The sequence below is a fragment of the Cervus canadensis genome, chromosome 4 (assembly GCF_019320065.1).
Source record: "Cervus canadensis isolate Bull #8, Minnesota chromosome 4, ASM1932006v1, whole genome shotgun sequence".
NCBI classification, from domain to species: Eukaryota; Metazoa; Chordata; class Mammalia; order Artiodactyla; family Cervidae; genus Cervus; species Cervus canadensis.
In genome coordinates, this window is record NC_057389.1 from 74,663,053 (window position 1) to 74,686,707 (window position 23,655).

A 23,655-nucleotide genomic window follows, 5' to 3' on the forward strand; every position below is an offset into this window, starting at 1 on the left:
ATGTCAGTTTCTAACAAATGAGCAGTCATGTTTAAACTTCAGGCCAGGGGTACCCTGTCACTCAGGAAAATAAGTGGAATTTTACTACTTTGAGGAGATTAAATTGATTCCCTGGGCCTAATAGTGAAGAATTCTCTGAATTGGAGGCTGTCATCTATCCTGCTGTCAGATCCATAGATGTTGTCTTCATTAAGTATTTAAATACGTCATCTGATTAATTATTGGACACCTGCAACTTCAGCGTACTGTAGATAAGAAATCTGACACAATCCACTCTGGTTTGCCTCTTTTAGAAAATATGCCTTCAGTTTCTTCCATTTCTGCCCTTTACTTGAGTAAACCACATTTATTCCCTTAAGAGAATTACTCCCTTTGCTAGAAGATTACTTAGTTATATGAACTCCCTCATCTGTATCTCTCCTGTTGATATGAATTGTCTTGGATTCTGCCATATTTCTCCTTCAGTTCAGTTTAGTTCAGTCGCTCAGTTGTGTCTAACTCTTTGCGATCCCATGAACCGCAGCACGCCAGGCCTCCCTGTCCATCGCCAACTCCCGGAGTCCACCCAAACCCATGTCTGTTGAGTCGGTGATGCTATCCAACCATCTCATCCTTTGGTGTCCTCTTCTCCTCCTGCCCTAAATCTTTCCCAGCACCAGGGTCTTTTCAAATGAGTCAGCTCTTCGCATCAGGTGGCTAAAGTATTGGAGTTTCAGCTTCAGCATCAGTCCTGCCAATGAACACCCAGGACTGATCTCCTTTAGGATGGACTGGTTGGATCCCCTTGCAGTCCAAGGGACTCTCAAGAGTCTTCTCCAACACCACAGTTCAAAAGCATCAATTCTTCGGTGCTCAGCTTTCTTCACAGTTCAACTCTCACATCCATACATGACCACTGGAAAAACCATAGCCTTGACCAGACAGACCGTTGTTGGCAAAGTAATGTCTCTGCTTTTCAATATGCTATCTAGGTTGGTCATAACTTTCCTTCCAAGGAGTAAGCGTCTTTTAATTTCATGGCTGCAATCACCATCTACAGTGATTTTGGAGCCCAGAAAAATAAAGTCTGACACTGTTTCCACTGTTTCTCAATCTATTTGCCATGAAGTGATGGGACATGATGCCATGATCTTAGTTTCTGAATATTGAGCTTTAAGCCAACTTTTTCACTCTCCTCTTTCACTTTCATCAAGAGGCTCTTTAGTTCTTCTTCACTTTCTGCCCTAAGGGTGGTGTCATCGGCCTATCTGAGGTTATTGATATTTCTCCTGGCAATCTTGATTTCCAGCTTGTGTTTCCCCCAGCCCAGCATTTCTCATGATGTACTCTGCATGTAAGTTAAATAAGCAGGGTGACAATATACAGCCTTCACGTACTCCTTTTCTTATTTGGAATCAGTCTGTTGTTCCATGTCCAGTTCTAACTGTTGCTTCCTGACCTGCATACAGGTTTCTCAAGAGGCAGGTCAGGTGGTCTAGTATTCCCATCTCTTTCAGAATTTTCCACAGTTTATTGTGATCCACACAGTCAAAGGCTTTGGCATAGTCAATAAAGCAGAAATAGATGTTTTACTGGCGCTCTCTTGCTTTTTCGATGATCCATTGGATGTTGGCAATTTGATCTCTGGTTCCTCTGCCTTTTCTAAAACCAGCTTGAACATCTGGAAGTTCATGGTTCACGTACTGCTGAAGCCTGGCTTGGAGAATTTTGAGCATTACTTTACTAGTGTGTGAGATGAGTGCAATTGTGCCGTAGTTTGAGCATTCTTTGGCATTGCCTTTCTTTGGGATTGGAATGAAAACTGAGCTTTTCCAGTCCTGTGGGCACTGCTGAGTTTTCCAAATTTGCTGGCATATTGAGTGCAGCACTAATCTTCTCTATTTTGATGTTCTTTACTGATAGATCTTAATTATTTTAATCATCTTTCTAATTATTTCTGTTAATCTGACTAATCAAGTTTTCTAATTTGGAGAAATATATATATATATATATACCACATATATAGATGATAATCCATTTCTTCAGGAGTTTTCTTTCCTTTTCCTTTATTTCCCACAGAATTATATGTCCTAATCTCCTATTTTTGTAGTCTTCATAAATCTTCACTAAATTTTTCTTTCTCATTCCAAATATGAACTATTTTATTGTGTATTTTATAAATTTAAACTTCTAGATGTCTTTTTGCTTTTTGGCATATTAAAAGAAAAAAATCTAGATTTAGACATTTTTAGACATGTACATTTAGACAATGTACATTTAGACATGTACATTTGTGCATGTACATGCAAGCGTATATGTGGTTTTCCATTTCATTTTTCCCCTTCATTCTTGTTTGTTACTTTTGGTTAATTTTGTTAGTTTTCCCCCAAATTAGTATTTTATCCATTTATTATTTCTTCTTTATAATTCAAGATGTTCATGACCATAATTTTTTTCTGAGTGCAGATTTTACTGTGCTTTATTACTGTGGTCATAAATTATTTTGTTTTTCCTTGATTTTTAGAATCTATACTTTTAATTTCAGCATTGAGCTAAGTAATTTTTGTAAGCATATTTCTTCATTTATAAACAGTTTGTCTTTGTCACAGGGTATTTCTGAATTCTTATTTTTAGTTTTCCATTTATCAGAGAATACAGGTACAAATTTCTGTTTCAAATTTTGTAAATTTTTTGTGGTAAGTTATATGACTTTTTTAAGTGTTTTATTGATGTAAGAGCAATGTACTTTTTTTGAGAGACAGACTTCTCCTTTCTTTCTCTCCACACATTTGTTGTTTATATTAAATATTTCCTACATACAATTTATTTTCCACACTTTACCTGTCCAGTTCTGAAAGAGGTGTTGAAGTCTCCCATGCTGGGGCTTATCATTTAATTCCTTCAATAGTATCTTCAGAGAATAGGAACTTTTAATATTTATTAAGTCCTATCATCAAATTTTTATGAGTATGGTTTTGATATATATCTAAAGAGAGGCTTCCCAGGTGCCTCAGTGGTAAAGAACACACCTGCCAACGCAGGAAATACAGGTTCAATCCCTGGGTCAGGAAGATTCCCTGAAGGAGGAAACGGCAACCCACTCCAGTATTCTTGCCTGGGAAATCCCATGGACAGAGGAGACTGGAGGGCTATAGTCCCTACTGTTACAAAGAGTCGGACATGACTGAAGCAACTTAGCATGCACATATATTTTCTCAGAGAGAACTGGCAAAATGCTGCTAAAAAATCAGATCACAAAGTAAGACTTTTTGTGTCTTTCACTCAGAGAATATTATAAAGGTAAATGAAGATAAGGTTATGGAGAACGAAGGATGAAATGCTGAGGACTTTTTCTTTTCCCACAAATAAATGAAGAAATTTTAATGGTTTTCGGTAGAGTGGTGATGTGATATAAAAAGCATTTGTAAGATATTGGTGTGTAGGTTAGACGTGAAAATGGTTATAGAAGGTTACAGAAGGTTATAGAAAAAGTGAGTCAAATGAATTAAATGCTTTAAAAGAAGTCCAGGAGCATAGAAAATAAGAAATGATCTTGGAATCTGACGGTCAGTCACTTGTGAAAGTATCATTTCCATAGAGTAATATGGTTGGAAATAAGGCCATAGGAAGTTAACTTTTCTCTTATTTGTTGCAAGTAATATATTAATTGGAGTATGTGGGTCTATCTCAGAAGGTGAGAGCAGCCCCAGGGTTAGGGTATTTTGGGTGTGGTTAGATTTTATGGGTTGGGAAATTTCATATTCTAACAGGTGGGAGGAATATTCTAACTGTTTTGGAGAAACAGTTATAGTTGGAGAAAGTTTTATAGTCAGCCTTAGAACTGTCATGACACCTGTGGGTCTGTGACTTATCATATGCCAATGTATTAACATAAGCACATTATGAGGGCCAAGGTCCACTGGAAGTTGAATCTTCTGCCGTCTTGGGCCTAGTAGGTTGTAAGCAGGTTTTGCTATATCCTTAATCGTGTCATTCTTTTAATGGGTGTGTCCCCTTCATCCTTGTCTCAAGGTGTATACTATTCCTATTCCTGTTTAAGTGGAAAAGTTATTCAGTTACTTAATGATATGTACTCTGATTTACCTTAAAGTTTACATTTACTAACCAGAATGTTTTTAGAAATGATCTTATATTTCAGTCTTCCTGACATAAGTAAAAAGCAAAGGAGTTGTCTTTCTCAGCAGAGGAAATCGATCTTTAATCTTATTTATTACTAACTTTGTACCACTGGTGATAAAAAGACTAAGGGCAGGATCAAAATATACGGGTCAAAACCTCTTGCTTCTGTAATCAGAAGCCATGAGCTATAGAGTGAACCTATTTAGAAGGTCTTACTATAGACAGTTGAGAATAGAGTAATTTAGTACATTATGAAGTTAAACTGTTGGGTTGAAATCCTGGGTCTAGAATTTCTTAGTTATGTTAATTTGGCAGGTTTCTGTATTCTTTTTTTAACTCTTTGTTTTCTCATCTTCAAAATGAAGTTGTTGGGCTTATTCTAAGACAGGCGTATGGCAAACAGCAAAGTTTTTGTCTTCAATAAATATTCGTTGTTGAATTTATATTACTATTATTACTGTTTGTATTTTAAAACAGGTAGAAAGAAGCAAAAAAAAGGCATTTAATCTTCTTGAAAATAGACTATTGAGGGCCACCTCGATTGAGCTGAATTCCTGTTTCTTTATCTCCTTTTACAATTTACAATTAACCTCTGTCAAGTAAAGCATTCTAAAGTATGTGTCTCTTTATTACAACCAGAAAAGCTGAAGGCAAGTTGTTAATACCAGAAATTAATTAGTCAATTTTAGGTAAAATCAGCTGAATTTTAATTTGTTTACAGTTCATTACAATTAAAAAAAATAAATCAGTTAGGAAAAGTTGTCTGTGGGCAAAAATTTGACCCATTAGTTCTCTCTTGCTGTATAGAACAAGATAAATAATAGAGCTTGCAAATAATAACTTAATAATTTTAATTATTTTATTGGTTATCATCATATGAATAATAATAAAAACTGCTTTGACATGAATATTATTGAACTATAAGATCATGGTATTTCTCATATAAGATTAAATAAAAAAGTAATAATTGTAGAATGATGCCAGATAAATTGAGATCATAGGCTTGGAGAATTGATGATATCTAACTAATTGCAAATATAAGCCTCTTACAGTTCTGAGTTCGAAGAATTTTAATGAATCATATACATAAAACAAAAATGATATTTCTAGTCTCTAGATTTAAACAGGAAGAAAACTGTGGTATTCATATTTATAACCATTTTATGAAAATTTTGACAACTGCATTAGAGTAAAAATTTATTGTTAACTTAAGATGTACTACATATATAGAGGAGGAATCATTACATATAAACTTGGAATGTAAAACTATATTTTAATGTAGTTTGTTGATAACTTCATTAGCACATCACTCTAGTAGTTTTTTAAACTGTGAATATTTGTGGTTATGTATTGAGTTATTATTTTGAATCAAGTTTGATGCAAAAATAATGAAATGGTTTACATTTATTAAGAAATGTATTAGGCAAATTTTCTATACTCTCAAATTGTGGTATTTTGTATGAATATTGATTTCATAATGAATGAAAACAATAATAAGAGCAAATATATACCAAGGTTTACTATTACTAGATGCTCTGTATTATAGACCTCATGTATATTAGCTTTTTCATTTTATTATTTATCATTTTTAATCTATTTCTTCAAGGAATTTATTCTGTTGTAGAGCATGAAAAATGATACAGAAAATGGTATCTTTGTTTCTGCTTAGTCTAAAAATATATTTTTCTATGAAGATATAACTTTATTATATTTTTATTTTTGAGCATATTTCCTTTTAAACATCCTTTTTAATACAAGCAGAAAATGCAGTGATTGAGAGTTGTCCATTGAGTTTTATAGCATCATTCTTTAAATTTCCTTTATAACATGTAATTCTTAGCTTTCCAATAATTTTAGAGCTACTTCACTGTCTTACCAAGACATTTATCTCATAAAAGAGCTGTATCCAAAATATACAAAGAAGTCTTAAATTCAACAATAAGAAACCAAAATCTGAAAAAGGCACATACTATATGATCTCAATTATATAACATTCTCAAAAAGGTAAAAATATAGATAGTGTAAAATTTTCATTGGGAGGGATGGAGGGTTGAATAGTTGAAACATAGTATTTTATTCTTTTTAGATAAGATATTGTAATGGTCAACAAATGACATGCATTTTTCAAAATCTGTAAAATTTTATAGCACAAAGTGAACCATAATATATGCAAATTTAATAAGTTACTTAAGGGTATGGGAAATCCCAGGAAGAAGTACAGAATATGATGAGAATATAACTGTATTACAAATGTATAAAACAATCTATCTTAAGGGAATGGGGTTAAAAGGTACTGATCAAGGAACTCTGGATATGAGTGGAGCCTCCAAGACTAAAGTAAAAAGAACTGCACATACACACTGAACACTAGTTAATAAGCTGCTTCCCACTGAAGTGCAAATTAATTCGGATGCTACTATACATGTATAGTGAATTGATTAGTTAAGTAAATGAATGGTGAATGGTAAGAGCCAGGTTTCTCAGTGTTGCAATGAATTTACAGATTAGCAAGGGGAGAAAGCTAGAATGATACATGTGGTAAGTAAGTAAGTAATAAGTTCAGTCGCTCAGTCGTGTCCGACTCTTTGCGACCCCATGAATCACAGCACGCCAGGCCTCCCTGTCCATCACCAACTCCTGGAGTTCACCCAAACTCATGTCCATCGAGTTGGTGATGCCATCCAACCATCACATCCTCTGTCGTCCCCTTCTCCTCCTGCCCCCAATCCCTCCCAGTTTCAAGGTCTTTTCCAATGAGTCAACTCTTCGCATGAGCTGGCCAAAGTATTGGAGTTTCAGCTTCAGCATCAGTCCTTCTAATGAACACCCAGGACTGATCTCCTTTAGGATGGACTGGTTGGATCTCCTTGCAGTCAAAGGGACTCTCAAGAGTCTTCTCCAACACCACAGTTCAAAAGCATCAATTCTTCGGCACTCAGCTTTCTTCACAGTCCAACTCTCACATCCATACATGACCACTGGAAAACATGTGGTAATAGATTGCAATTGGAGACATCATTCAGAGCTCATATTTAGCTATTATAAATGCACGCATGGTTACATATATAAATAGCATAATTATTAGATATATGTGTATGCAAATACAAATAGATCTGTTTCTTTGTACTGTCATCCAAAATAGCCTAAAAGTGAAGACACTTTAGTACAAATGAAGACACATAATACCCAGATTTTGATTTATAATAAACATAAACCTGGGATCTTTCAAGAGTGGCTGATTCTAAGACTAGGACAGGAAATACACAACATGATCTTGGAGCAACTTTTATTGCCAGAAAGTAACAACATGCTGAAACACACATACTACATTAATACAGATCTATCAAAAGAACTCAAAGAACTCCAATGGCCAAAGGTAAAACAATTTGTGTCACAAAGAAAATAGTATTGAATTATAACTCAAAGTATAAAATAAACTTTCATGAGTCTACATTGATACAAATAAATGTTTAAATAAATAAGTGGAGGAGAAGAGACATATCTCTTATGAAGGATAATTTCAAATAAGTTATATAAATACTATGTCTTCAAGGAGGAGGAGCATAACTTAAAACTTCTGAAATGTAGGTAATGAACAGTGATTTCCTTCCCAAAGAGTAGGAAGACACATTTTTAATTGAAGTATAGTTGATATACAATGTTGTGTTAATTTCTGCTGCACAATAAAGTGATTGTTATACACATTCTTTTAGAGGTTCTTTTCCATTAAGGTTTATCACTGGGTATTCAATATAGTTTCCTGTTCTATACAGTAGAATCTTACTGTTTATCCATTGTTTACATAATAGTTTACATCTACTAACCCATAAATCCCAATCCATCCTTCCCCCACATTCCCTCCCTCTTCTCAAGCACAGTCTATTCTCTATGTTTGTGAATCTGTTTTTATTTTGTAGATAGGTTCATTTGTGTCATATTTTAGATTCCAAATATAGTGATATTATGTAGTATTTATCTTTTGCTTTCTGACTTATTTTACTTAGTATGATAATATCTAAGTCCATCAATGTTGCTGTAAATGACATTATTTCATTCTTTTTTATGACTGAGTGGTATTCCATTGTGTATGCATACCACATTTTCTTCATCCATTCCTCTGTTGATGAACATTTAGGTTCTTGCCATGTCTTGTGTGTTGTGAAGAGCACTGCTATGAACACAGGATTGCATGCATCTTTTTGAATTGTAGTTTTGTTCAGATATATGCCTAGAAGTGGGTCTGCTGGATCATAGGGCAACTCTATTTTTAGTTTTTGGAGGAACTTCCCATACTGTTCTCCATAGTGGTTGTACCAATTTACATTTCCACCAACATTGTAGGAGGGTTCCCTTTTCTCTACACCCTCTCCAGCATTTGTTATAGTCTTTAATGATGACCATTCTGACTGGTTTGAGGTGGTGTCTCATTGTGGTTTTGATTAGCATTTCTCTAGTAATTAGTAATGTTGAGCATCTTTTTAATGTGCCCACTGGCCCTTTGTATGTCTTCTTTGGAGAAATATCTATTTAGATCTTCTGCCCATTTTTCAGTTGGGGTTGTTTTTGTTTCATTGTTGTTGAGGAAGAGTTCATACTAATGTAAATGGGGCAGAAAAGAGGTACATTACAGTGGAGACAACTAACAAAACAGCTTCAGCCAAGTCATCTAGGTCAACATCAACACTCGTAAATCATGTGGGTATTACGTAAAAGTCATATTGCTATGACTTTTGGTGATGGAAATGGCACTTTACTTCTGTGGTCTTCCTTCCCAAAGTCATAATCACAATCTAGTTGTATGAAAACTACCACACAAATGCAAATAGTGGAGCATCCTATAAAATATCTATTATTTCTCAACTATCAAGGTCAGCCAAAAGCAGCCTTAGGAGACATAATCACCGGCTGTAATTATGAGGGATCCTAGAACAGAAAAGAGACGTTATGTAAAACTACGGAAACCAGAATATAGCATGGTACTGCAATGTGCTATGGCTGCTGTAAGGAATTATCACCAACTTGGTGGCTTAAATAACAAAGCCTTAAGTTCTTACAGTTCTGGAGGCTGGAAGTCAGAGATCAAAGCGCTGATAGGCTTGGTTCCTTTCATGGCCTGTGAAAGAGAATCTGTTCCATGACTCTCCTAACTTCTGGTGGTTTTCTGGCAATCTTTATAATTCCTTGACTTAAAAGAGCATCTACTCAGTCTCTGCCTCCATTTTCACATGATGCTTTTCCCGTGGGCACATGTTTGCCTTCAACATTTCCCTTTTTATAGGGACAATAGTCATGTGTAAAATGAGTTTTAACTTGGTTGTCTCATTTTAACTGATCTTTCTCTGTAAAGACTATCTACAAACTAAATTATATGTTTATATATGTATTTAAAAATATATATCCAATAATGTCCTGGTTTCCAAGGGTTTGTTTAATATTCAATTTATTTTAAAGATAGGGTGCTATATTACGATTCCAAGTGTTCAGATTTCTTCCATGTGTTCAATTTAATTATTTCCTTTTCCTTATGGTATGACTGTGTATACAGAATATGCATATAGTGTTGAATAGTTCACCAGTATGGTAGAAAAGTACACCATCCCCTCTGATAATGGGATCCCTTAGTAAGAAAAAATTCAGAGGCATTATTTCTATGACTAGTGGTTTAATAATATAATGGAAGTAGAAAATTTAGGCAAAATGTGCTATGCTTTTTCTTTAGATGAGAAATATATATCCTCATATATTCCTTTCCCAGAGGCAGGACCAATTACTGCTTGATTTTGAAACTACTTTCTAAAACAAAATTTAATTACTCCTCCTGGGGTTACAGTTAATAAAGACTTTACTGTATCATGTCCACTTTTCAGAGGAAGGTAAGCAGGATTTAGTACGTATAAATTCTTGCTATTTGAAAGTACTTTTCTTGTCTGTAATAACAATTTTTTCAAATTTTGTGTCATAGGCAATTTATTGCAAGGCTTCAGTCAAAACACTTAAATGATCTAAACCTTATTTTTATTCTACATGCTTCTCATCATTATTTGTTGTCCACTGGGTGCAAAGAAAAGAAAATGTAGGAAAGTAACAAAATTAAGTACCATTAAAAGATACTGCCTCTGGGCAACTTGTGTGTCAACATACACCAGTGGGTGTTTTTTATGTGCATACTCTTAGATTGCTCTGCTAAACTTCTTGGTACTTATGTTTTTTCTTATCAGCTCCATAGGAAAGAGAAGTTCTGGAATAGAAAATCAAAACAATAAAAAATTCTAAACAATCATATACATATACAAGTGCATAGACTTCCCTTTCCTATGAGTGAGTTTTGACATTGATTTTAGAAAAGATTATCAAAGAAAACTTTAACAATGCACTTAATATTTGAAATGTCTATGTCACATACCTCATTGTGTTTACTTTTTCTGATTTTGATTATCCTGGTTTAATAAAAGAAAACTATTAGGTTGCAGGTTCATTTATGTTAGTTCATTAGCTATAACTTAACATATGCAAACTAATGTTTGCATTTCTATTAAGCTCAGAAATTAGAATTTAAACTTGATGCAATTTGGTATTATTAATATTTCTTAATTTTTGTTGAGAAAAGGAACTGTTTATCTATAGACAATGTTGAAAGATTTGTGATTCCTATGTCATGTTCCATATATTATTTTTTCTGTTTCCTGAATATTTTTTCCGTATTTCTGGTTTTATCTTGTCCTGAAGCATATTCTAGGAGGAGGCATGATTTTCCACCAAAACTTGTTACCAGGAACTTGATTTTTACCAATGAAACATTTTTAAAACTTTACTTTCAATTGTTTTTACTTTTTGTTTGCTTTGTTTCACTTTTCCTTTGTTGGACAAACACTAAATGATTTCGTATGCACTAAAAAGTTACTTCAACAATGACTCTGTATAGTTTGACAGCTTTTCTGATTTAAAGAGAAGAGCTAAACTGGTGTGACTCTGGAATGTGGAATGTCATATATAAATGTGGTAAGTTTAGGCACAAATATATTCCAAATAGCTCCTCTCAGAGGATCATTACTTCTTCAACCTCTACACCTCAGAAACCGACTTAATATGTTAGCAGACTGATGCTGGCCTCTTAAGTCCAGTAGATTTTAGTGCAGATAGTGGCTTTGCTGCCCTTATGAGAATAATTGTAGGAACACATTTGTTTGTTATTGGGATAGGATATGTTCATAATTTAGTTGGGTGGGTGATGGGATACATACAGAAAAAAACCCATGCTTCTAAATGCAGTTTGTTTTGAAGAGATGGTATAGACTTCATATGAGATAAATTTGTTTTATTTTCATTAATTCCATATTCCCACAAATTGTTTTACATCCCTGAACTTAATTTCCCTTCTTAAAGAAACTCAAGAAAAGAAAACTTGGAAGAGGTAAAAGTTAAATACTCTGACTATAAAACTGTTGTTTCTGACACATTAGCTTTTCTAGTCAAATATTCCCTGCATTCAACAAATAGATGTTAATGTTTGTTAGGCAGGTTTTACAGTAGTACTGAGAAGTAACAAATTTAACATTTGTTTTAAATTTTATATCAGGAAGAGTTTTAATATAGCAACTACGAAAAACAGTATGGATTTGGCTCAAGTAATTAAAAATAAAACAGCCATCAGTTCAGTTCAGTTCAATCACTCAGTCGTGTCTGACTCTTTGCGACCCCATGAATCGCAGCATGCCAGGCCTGCTTGTCCATCACCAACTCCCGGAGTTTACACAAACTCATGTCCATCGAGTTGGCGATGCCATCCAGCCATCTCATCCTCTGTCATCCCCCTCTCCTCCTGCCCCCAATCCCTCCCAGCAACAGGGTCTTTTCCAATGAGTCAACTCTTCACATGAGGTGGCCAAAGTACTGGAGTTTCAGTTTAAACAAAATCAGTCCTTCCAATGAACACCCAGGACTGATCTCCTTTAGGATTGACTGGTTGGGTCTCCTTGCAGTCCAAGGGACTCTCAAGAGTCTTCTCCAACACCACAGTTCAAAAGCCTCAGTTCTTTGGAGCTCAGCTTTCTTTATAATCCAACCCTCACATCCGTACATGACCACTGGAAAAACCATAGCCTTGACTAGACGGACCTCTGTTGGCAAAATAATGCCTCTGCTTTTTAATAAGCTTGTCTAGCTTGGTCATAACTTTCCTTCCAAAGAGTAAGCATCTTTTAATTTCATGGCTACAATCACCATCTGCAGTGATTTTGGAGCCCCCCAAAATAAAGTCTGACACTGTTTCCACAGTTTCCCCATCTATTTGCCATGAAGCGATGGGACCAGATGCCATGATCTTAGTTTTCTGAATGCTAAGCTTTAACCCAACTTTTTCACTCTCCTCTTTCACTTTCATCAAGAGGCTTTTTAGTTCCTCTTCACTTTCTGCCATAAGGGTGGTGTCATTGGCATATCTGAGGTTATTGATATTTCTCCGAGCAATCTTGATTCCAGTTTGTGCTTCATTCAGCCCAGCATTTCTCATGATGTACTCTGCATGTAAGTTAAGTAAGCAGGGTGATAATATACAGCCTTGACGTACTCCTTTTCCTATTTGGAACCAGTCTGTTGCTCCATGTCCAGTTCTAACTGTTGCTTCCTGACCTGTATACAGGTTTCTCAAGAGGCAGGTCAGGTGGTCTGGTATTCCCATCTCTTTCAGAATTTTCCACAGTTTATTGTGATCCACACAGTCAAAGGCTTTGGCATATTCCATAAAGTAGAAATAGATGTTTTTTCTGGAGCTCTCTTGCTTTTTCAATGATCCATCAGATGTTAGCAATTTGATCTCTGGCTCCTCTGTCTTTTGTAAAACCAGGTTGAATATCTGGAAGTTCACGGTTCATGCATTGCTGAAGCCCAGCTTGGAGAATTTTGAGCATTACTTTACTAGAGTGTGAGATAAGTGCAATTGTGTGGTAGTTTGAGCATTCTTTGGCATTGCCTTTCTTTGGGATTGGAATGAAAACTGACCTTTTCTAGTCCTGTGGCCACTGCTGAGTTTTCCAAATTTGCTGGCATATTGAGTGCAGCACTTTCACAGCATCATCCTTATTGCCAAATTCAGACTTAAATTGAAGAAAGTAGGGAAAACCACCAGACCATTCAGGTATGACCTAAATCAAATCCCTTATGATTATACACTGAAAGTGAGAAATAGATTTAAGGGACTAGATCTGATAGACAGAGTGCGTGATGAACTATGGACAGAGGTTCATAACATTGTACAGGAGACAGGGATCAAGAACATCCCCATGGAAATGAAATGCAAAAAGGCAAAATGACTGTCTGAGGAGGCCTTACAAATAGCTGTGAAAAGAAGAGAAGCAAAAAGCAAAGGAGAAAAGGAAAGATATTCCCATTTGAATGCAGAGTTCCAAAGAGTAGCAAGGAGAGATAAGAAAGCCTTCCTCAGCGATCAATGCAAAGAAATAGAGGAAAACAATAGAATGGGAAAGACTAGAGATCTCTTCAAGAAAATTAGAGATACCAAGGGAACATTTCATGCAAAGATGGGCTTGATAAAGGACTGAAATGGTATGGACCTAACAGAAGCAGAAGATATTAAGAAGAGGTGGCAAGAATACACAGAACTGTACAAAAATGATCTTCATGACCCAGATAATCACGATGGTGTAATCACTCACCTAGAGCCAGACATCCTGGAATGTGAAATCAAGTGGGCCTTAGAAAGCATCACTACAAACAAAGCTAGTCGAAGTGATGGAATTCCAGTTGAGCTATTTCAAATCCTGAAAACAGCCATATTACCCAGCAAATCCACTAACAAAATCATTATGTCGAAGAGATGTTTGCACTGTCATGCACATTGTGTACTGCGTGATTCCATAGTTAAGACATGAAAATAGCCTAAGTGTTGACAGATAAATAGATAAACAAATTGTGATACACACACACACACACAAACATACACATCAGAATATTATTCAGGCATAAATAATTAAACCTTGAAAATTCATGACTGTTTCAGGAACAATTGAACTTATTTCAATTGATATTATGTCTGTGAGGTTAATTCATATTGTTGTACATAGCTTTTGATTTTTATTCTCATTGTTATATACTACTATTATGGAAATATACCACAGTTTATTTATCCATTCCACTGTTGATAGGCATCATTAATAGTGAAGTCTGCAGTTTTGGCCTACTATAAACAGTGATGCCTTAAACGTTCTAGTTCCTATACTTTTGTAAACCCATTTATGTATTAGGCATATACCTAAGAAGGAAGGAAGAAAATAGAGAACAAAATTATATAGTTCTAAAATGAAATGTCTTTAAAGTATAAATAATAGATCACACACTGTCACATGGCCATCTACTAAAGCAAATAATGTGAAATATTTTCCATTAGATATCACACATGACTCTAGTGATGTTCAAAGAGTGAAGATTTAACAAAATACACTTAAGTGAAATTAAAGACATCTTTGTCTGTCTTTGATGACTCAAATGTACCCTGGAAGGACCTTCCATGTATAAATAAAAGCTGTTGATTTTGGACTGTCACTGTGGTGAGAGACAGTTTAGAATAGATCAACTTCAGCAGACTGCATTATATAAACTGAAAAAAATCCAACTCTGGGGGAAATTTTTTTAGAGCACTTAAAGTTTTGTCTTTTCATCTTTATATTCATTTAAGAAAATTTTTTTCTGAAAAGAATTGGCTATGAAAAGAATCTTTTAATCAAGAAAGTTGTTTTAATTTTTTTAAAAACCTCTTTTACCCATAAAAATAAACTGAATTACAATATGCTTGCATTAATATCCATGTATTATTAGTTTACGACTCAATGGATTTTCTCAAACTAAGCATACGGGGTAACCAGCACTGAGATACAGAAGCAGGTCATGAAGACCATTTCCTAAACTGCGGTGTGCTCCTTTTCCGTCGGTACCTCTCACATTCTGAGTCACTGCTTTCTTGATTTTCAGTGGCACAGATTAGTTTCTACTGATTTCTACTTTATATACAAGGGAAGGTAAGTACATAGGTTTTTATAACTTCTTTCAATCGACATTATATCTGTGAAATTCATCCATATTGTATGTAGCTTTCAATTTTTATTCTCATTGTTACATACTTTTATAGGACTATGCCACAATTTACATATCCATTCAGTTTTGATAAACATCATTAATAGTGAGGATTGCATTTTTTGGCTATTAAAAACAGTGATGCTATAAACATTTTGGGCTTCCCAGTTGGTGCAGGGATAAAGAATCTGCCTGCCAATGCAGGAGACACAGGAGATGTAGGTTTGATCCCTAGGTCAGGAAGGTCCCCTGAAGTGGGAAATGGCAACCCACTCCAGTATTCTTGCCTGGAAAATTCCATGGACAAAGGCATCTGGCAGGCTATAGTCCATGGGGTTGCACAGAGTTGGACATGACTGAGCACGCATGTACACATAAACATTTTAGTACCTGTGCTTTTATCAATGTAAACCTATTGTATAGTAGGTCTTCACCTAAGAATGGAATTGAAGAGTTTTATGTATCCATTTGTTCAGCTTTAGTAGATAGTTCAAAAGGTCTTTATAAAGTGTTTTAGTATACTTACTGTCAGAATGGGCTTCCCAGCTGGCTCAGTGGTAAAGAAACCTGCCTGCCAGTTCAGGAGACGCAGGAGACACCGATTTGATCCCTGGGTTAGGAAGATCCTGTGGAGGAGGGCATGGCAACCCACTTCAGTATTTCTGCCTGGAGAATCCCATAGAGAGAGGAGCCTGGTGGGCTAGAGTCTATAGAGTTGCAAAGAATCGAACATGACATAAGTGACTTAGGATGCACGCACTGTCAAAATATGAGAGTACTGGTTGTATCACATCCTTCCCAAAGTTTGGCATTACTTCTCTTTTGTTTTAACTAGTCTAATAGATATGTACTCGTGTCATTTCATTTGCATTTTTCTGTTGCTTAATGAAGTTAAGCATTAAAAAAAAATGACATATCTTTTGGCCATTTGGGTTTCCTCTTTTGTGAAGGGTCTATTCAACTCTTTTCCAAATCTTTTATTGTGTTACCTTGATTTTTTCATTGATATAATTCACATGCCATAAAAGTCACCATTTCGAAGTGTACAATTAGTGGTTTTTAATTTACTCACCAAATTATGTAACCATTACCACAATAAATTTCAGAACATTTTACCACCCCAAAGAGAAACCCCATGCTTATTAAACAACACTTCACCTATCCATTCTTAGCCCTAGCCAACACTGGATTTTTGGTTTCTGTGGATTTGTCATATATAGACACATATAAATGAACTTACAAAAGGAGGTGTCCACTCAATAGAGTTAATTTCACCATATTTTTGTTTCTAGTCAGTATAGGTTAGTCTTTGCAGAATAGTAAAATACCATTCTATAAAAGGTTTTAAAGAACAAGGGTTAGATATTGTAACTTATTGGTTCTTTCCTTAATATCATTACTCATTTTGCTATGTCATATTCTCCCCATACTGAGATTTCTCTGTAGCATATTTATCTATAGTACAATATTTGGTCCCTGGCTTCTCTTATTCTCAGTCCTTGGAAATTTTCAGTCATTTTGCTATAGAATAAATTGGCTATAGTGACTTTCTGATCTGCCTTTAATTGTACATTCGAAGAAGCTGAAGCAAAAACCTCAAGAACTTATTATCCTGGTTTAATACTCAACAAGTGTGGGGAAAAGAATAAACTTCATTCAAAATAACCACCTGACGTTTTATGAGCAGGATATTACAAAAAAAAAAATTGGCAAGATTGTTTGAGAGAAATTAATAGTTTGCAGTAAGAGCTACTGCAGGTTATGTTTCTTAGGACTTCTATTAAATTCAAATAACATTTCAAAGGAACCCATAATTGGCAAATTTAAGTGAAGTGTAACAAAATAATTTGTTGAGGGAAACTACGTGACTGCCTTGAGGAGAAGGTCCTCACAAGGATCTGGCGAAGGGCCAGAGCCACCCGGCATGTCTTGATATTTTGCCCTGAGAAACATTTCCTACACATACAGCTTTACGACTGCATGAGAATGGTGCTGAGAATAACAAGCTGGCCTTGAAGAGAGCAGATTGTCTCTTGATCCTGAAAAAATAGAGTCTATGTGTCTCATTAACTTTGTAAACTTGCTGTTATCAACTTTGTACATGCTCAAGCTCCATCTGTGTAACCTTGATTTTTGTAAGCTTTTTCCTTGCTCCCATGCATAAAAGGACTCGCTGTAGAAGTGAAGTTTTGTCAGTTTCCCAGAGAAGCTGTCTGTGTCCTTTTTTCAGAATCTACTCCGCCGAGCCTTCCACATAATTCAAAAACAGGTTTGACCAATTCCTTCCCCTTCTTAGACATTGCCTACTGCTGTAGTCTTGAGTGAATGTACCTAAGTTATTTATATATTGCAGCGAAGCTAATTAAATAATGAAATGGAATTTTTCTCATATTATGGCATCTGAGAATAAAACTAGCTTAAGACATAATATGGCTCCGCATGAGTGGGCTGTGCTTGAGAGGACAGACTTGAAGCTGTGATGACAAAATGCCTTAGACTGAAATTCTGCAGTATTAGCAAAGTAGCATCTAGTGCTTGAGCGAGACTTGCTATGTAAGGTCAGCCTTGCATCTCCTGCTTCATTAGAATCTCAAAACTAAGTCATCCATCATCCCCTATTAATTTCTCTATGTTAAAAGTTAATGTCTTTAACGTTATTGTCCCAAGTTTACATATTCAAACTCACTTCTCTCCTCCATATACATATACATACCCACTCTTCCTGAAAGAAAATGCCACTGCGTGTCCTCAAACCAATGAAGATATCTTATGCTTTCATGCCTTTCTTTGCAGACACTGTTTTCTCAATAACTATTTTTTCCTGTCCACCTCTGCCTGGTAAATTCCTATTAATATTTTAAGCCACAGTTCAGGTATCATCTTCTCTTTGCAGTGATATGCAATTCCTTTGCTCCCTCTTCATAGTTCCCATACTTCTATTGGTGTATTTGTGTCATTAAAATACACACATGTGTGCGCGCGCACACACACACACACACACACACTGCATCTTATCTGCTTATTTACATGTCTATCTTCAGTACTGGATTTGTGAAATCTTCGATTGTGAGATAAAAAAAACTCATTTCTCTATTTCTGCTACCTTGGATAGTTCAAGGTCTAGATTAAGTATACTAGATATGTTTGTTGACTTAGTTAAATATTATCTATATTGTTGTTGTTAAGTCACTAAGCCTTGTCTGACTCTTTGCAACGCCATGGACTGTAGCCTATCAGGCTCCTCTGTCTACAGAACTTTCCAGGCAAGAACCCTGGAGTAGGTTGCCATTTCCTTCTCCACAGGATCTTCCTGACCCAAGGATTGAACCCAGGTTTCTTGTTTCTCCTGCATTGTCAGGCAGATTCTTTGCTGCTGAGCCACCAGGGAAACCCCAAGTTAAAAATAAACAGAGACAAATTCTGACAATACCAAACTATCCTTAAACACACCTTAAATAAACCTGCAATGTTTTAAAGATTATAAGCCTGGAATCAGTTTTCTGGCTATGGAAGGCAGAAGAAAGAAAAGTTTTCACCTGTTTTCCTTCTTCAAAATCTATTGAGAGCATCAGTGGTAGAAGTACTGGCCCAACCAGAGCACACTTCCAGTAGCTCTGATCACTACCAAGTGTGAGCCAGAGAATAGCCTGAGAGATGAAGCTACATAGAAAAAAAAGGGGAGTGGGGCTTCCCTTGTGGCTCAGATGGCAAAGAATCTGCCTTCCAATGCAGGACACCCAGGTTCAATCCTTGGGTAAGGAAGTAAAAGCAGAAGTAAAAGCAGGTGTTGCAGAGATGGCAGTTTATCTCATCATCCCTGGAGTAGAATGAGGACATCTGAGCTCTAAGACAGATTGTTACAGAGTCAGGAGACATCTGTATAGAAACCTAATTCATTCTCACACCTTGGCAGTGAACATGACACTAATGGAGAAACCATGTAGTCATTTTTATTGTCTGTAACTGAACTTCTATGCAAAGGACAGTCCTGGATGTCAAGCGGGGTGAAGAGAGGAGAGGAAGCAGCGATCACCAGATCAATGAGCTACACCCATCTGGTGGTGGTGATGGTTTAGTCGTTAAGTGGTGTGTGACTCTTGTGACCCCATGGATTGTAGTCTTCCAGGCTCCCCTGTCCATGGGGTTTCCCAGCAGGAATACTGGACTGGGTTGCCATTTCCTCCTCCAGGAGATCTTCCTGACCCAGGGATTGAACCTGCCTCTCCTTGCATTGCAGGCATATTCTTTTGGCTGAGCCACCAGGGAAGCCCAGCTAGCACTGCTTAAGTGCTAATAATTGGAGGAGTGAGGATGGGGCTGGGCTTGTGTCAAAATGAAATGGCCAACTTAGTAAGAGGGTACCCAAGACAAAAGAAATCAAAGTTGGAGCCCATTCTCTTTTTTGCTCTGTTCATTTGACAGTATGTAGTACACAAGCTGTCATGGTTTGAATTTAACTTCTAAGTGGGGAGATAAAATCCATGACCTTAAAAATGGAAACTACAAAAGAAGAGAAAGATGCTTAAAGAACACACAATATGGGAGAAATACTTGTAGGGGGAAGAAAGATTTTAGACAAAAAATTTGTCAAATTCAAAGAAATTGCAAAGAAATGTGACCTCTCTTTTAAAGAGAGTGGCAATATAAAGGTATTATAAAAAATAAAACTATTGAAACCCAGCTAGAGATTACGGTTATGGTATAGGCTTGAAAGAATCACTTAAAAGAAAGAGAAAGTAATAAAGATAAAATTGACTGTATGTAGAAATAGTCAAAGTGAAATGAAGCATGACCGGAGTTTTGAAGAATATGAAGAACACAAAAATACTCAAAGATGTAAAGAGGAAAACATCCTGGAACTAAAGACTATAATCCACACACTGCAAGACCATACTGGGTCTTAAAAAATTTATTCCAACACTTTTGAATGTAGTAGGAGTGGAACAGAAGCTAAGTGAGCTAATTTCTTCATCTTTTAGTGCTAGAAGTACAAGGATATTGTCTGAAGTAGTTTAAATTAAATTATGTGGTCTAGGAATGATATGAAATTCTTACTATTTATCAAAATTTTATCTGAACTTTACAGATTTTTTATAAAATATTTTATCTGTGAAAGAAAAATTTACTTGTATCTTACCAATATTTTCAGGATCTCCAAGTTTATATTGCTTTGGTTAAAAATAAATTCATTTTATTAAAATAATTTTTAAATATAGCATAATGCAAAATTTAAAGGTCATTGACTTACCTATCAGTCTGTCTACTAATATTTATTTAATATACCTCCTTACCTGTATGTCTTTATATCTTTATATATGTGATTTGAGAAATGCCTAGAATCAGGTTCATTCCATATTTGTCATGGTGATTTCTTATGAGAGAATTTAGAGTACATTGTGGAAATGTTTTTGATTGCTTCTTTGTCTTGTTTGCATTTGTTAATATTAACATTCATTATTTCTAAAAACATTTTAAGAAATATAGGGTATATACTTTTATTGGGATATTTAAAAACTAGATAGTGGGTAATTTTGGCCTCACTCTTTACATGTTTTTTAAAAAATTCTTTATTATAGTATTTCCTAGAGTATGTAACACACACAAATAAGTAATATGAAAAAGCTCTTGTCATAAAAATAATTTGAGAAAATACAAAGAAAACCAGCTAGTTTTCTTTAAATCATGATTATTGACATATCAATGGTATTGTTTTTTAAGATACTACAACAGGGAACAAATTGTATGTGGTATTTCACAAACATATTTGTTTGTAGAACATTTCTTATTTTATTCTTTCAAAGTTTGTCCTGGAACTAATGTGAAGTCTCTATTAATGTTTGTTTTGGTTTGAAATCCTATGTCCAAGATATTTATTAGCACTTAAAATACTTTTTTATTGAACGAAAGATTCTTTAAATTTTACAGTGCTTTGTAACTTTCAAAATTTTCATGCACGTGATTTCATATAATCCTATAATAATCCCCTTGTCTTCCCTCTACCCCTATATTGCCTCTTCTCCCTCTCCTTTCTCCACTGATAACCACTAGCTTATTCTTTGTACCTAAGAGTTCACTTCTTTTTTGTTTTATTCACTAGTGTGTTGTGTTTTTTTAGATTCCACATATCAGTGATATCATACGATATTTGTCTTTCTCTGACTTATTTCACTTAGCATAATGCCCTCCAAGTCCATCCATGTTTCTGCACATGACAACACTTCATTCATTTTTTATAGCTGAGTAGTATTCCTTTCTATATGTTTGTGTGTATATATATGTATGTGTGTGTGTGTGTATATATACACACACACATTGCTTTTTCTTTATCCATTCATCTGTTCATGAAAACTTAGGTTGCTTCCTTGTCTTGACAATTGCAAATAATGCTGATACAAACATTGCTGTGTGTGCATCTTTTTGAGTTAGTGTTTTTCTTTTTTTTAGAATATATACCCAGTAGCGGAATTTGGGGGTTCAGTTTTTAGTTGTTTGAGAAACCTCTATATTGTGTTTTGCAGAGTCTGTACTAGAGTACATTTCCACCAACAGTGTGCTACCATTCCCTTTTCTCCATATGCTCTTCAACAATTGTTGTTGTGTTCTTTTTGATGATAGCCACCCTGACAGGTGTGAGGTGGTATCTCATTGTGGTCTTGATTTGCATTTTCCTTTTCCTGATAGTTAATGATGTCAAGCACCTTTTCATGCTCCTGATGACCATCAGCATGTCTTCTTTCAAAAAATGTGTGTTCAGTTCTTCTGCCCTTTTTTAAAAAAGGACAGGTTGTTTATTTTTTGATGTTGAGTTGTATGAGCTGATCATATATGTTGGATAGTAACCACTTACCAGTCATATCATTTGCAAGTATCTTCTCCCATTCAACGGGTTGTATTTTTTGATAGTTTCCTTTGCTATGCAAAAATTTTAAGTTTTATATCATCCCATTTGTTTATTTTTGCTTTTATTTTCTTTGCTTTAGGAGATAGATCCAAATAAATTTTGATGAAATTTATGTAAAAGAGTTTCCTGCCTAAGTTTTCCTCTAGGAGCTTTATAGTATCTGTCTTACATTTAGGTCTTTAATTCATTCTGAGTTTATTTTTGTATTAGTACTTTTTATATTAAGGACTTATATACTTTAATTTAAAAATGACAGAGAACATAGCTTTACCTTAAAATATTGTATAACCATTAAATAATTTTGCAAAGATTTTTGATATATTAAAAAATATTTTGTGATAGAAGCTGGTTCAATTAAGGAAAAAATTAAAAACTGGAATAAAATATGCCAAAGCTGTAATATCAATTGCCTTTTAGTCTCAGAAAGAGTGATATTTTACCTCTTCTTTTTACTGTTCATACTTTCCAAGCATTTTCAATGTCCATGCATTCTTTCAAAATTAAATAGTGCATTAGCACTGAAAAACAAGTATAAGAACATCTTATATATCCACGTGCTACATCTTTACAGATTTAAACAAGGTGGGAAAACTCAATGCTGTGATCTGCCCTGTACCTCTTGTGCTGCTAATTATCTGAACACACAATTAAGAAAGGGCCTGTGTTCTTTAAGTAGTATTAGTTCAAGTGCTGAATTAATTCTATGTGAATTGCTTTTAGTGATTGAGAATGGATGACTGCTTTTAATGAAATCAGTATTTCCTGGTATTATTTAAAATTTTTATTTTGTCATACCTTAAAAAGCTACAAAGTTTCTTTTTTCTCTTTCTCACAAACTGGTCAGAAGACACTGTGATCGTGGCATTCGTGCAGTGTACCCAGAAGGAATGGTTGGACTGAGTGAGTGAAGATTGTTTAGCTCCTGCATCGTGCTGCATCACAAAAGGCATTTTGCAGTTAGCACCAGACACCATTGTTTTCCACAGATCATAAATCCCAGAATATGTTAAACTCACATCAGACTGTTCTAGTTATAGCATTTATTGCCTGTGAAGAAGCTTCATGGTTCCCTACATATTTGTTTTAATTGTGTAACTGTGAGGTCATTCATTGCTACCCCTGGAAGTCATATGCAGTGAAGCTTATGAAACTATGACAAACCTAGACAGCATATTGAAAAGCAAAGACATCACTTTGCTAACAAAGGACTGTCTAGTCAAAGCTATGGTTTTTCCAGTAGTCATGTGTGGCTGTGAGAGTTGGACCTTAAAGAAGGCTGAGCACTGAAGAATTGATGCTTTTGAACTGTGGTGTTGGAGAAGACTCTTGAGATTCCCTTGGATTGCAAGGAGATCAAACCAGTCCATCCTAAAGGAAATCAACCCTGAATATTCATTGGAAGGACGATGCCAAAGCTGAAACTGCAATACTTTGGCTACTTGATCAAAGAGCCGACTCATTTGAAAAGACCCTGATGCTGGGAAAGATTGAAGGCGAAAGGTGAAGAGGGCGGTACAGAATGAGATGATTAGATAGCATCACCAACTCAA

The 23,655-nt window shown here is 35.4% G+C and overlaps 1 protein-coding gene across 3 annotated transcripts in view; it reads left to right on the top strand.

Annotated features, from left to right (window-relative positions):
* PRR16 (proline rich 16) overlaps positions 1-23,655 on the top strand; it is a 277,920-nt gene that overhangs the window by 234,585 nt on the left and 19,680 nt on the right. Inside the window, exon 3 of one of the 3 annotated variants that reach the window (XR_006269040.1) lies at positions 22,950-23,329. The exons of the other annotated variants lie outside the window; for them this stretch is intronic. The gene's annotated coding sequence lies outside the window, so the exon portion shown is untranslated. Of the gene's footprint in view, positions 1-22,949; positions 23,330-23,655 lie in introns of those variants that run through there. 3 annotated transcript variants of the gene reach the window in all.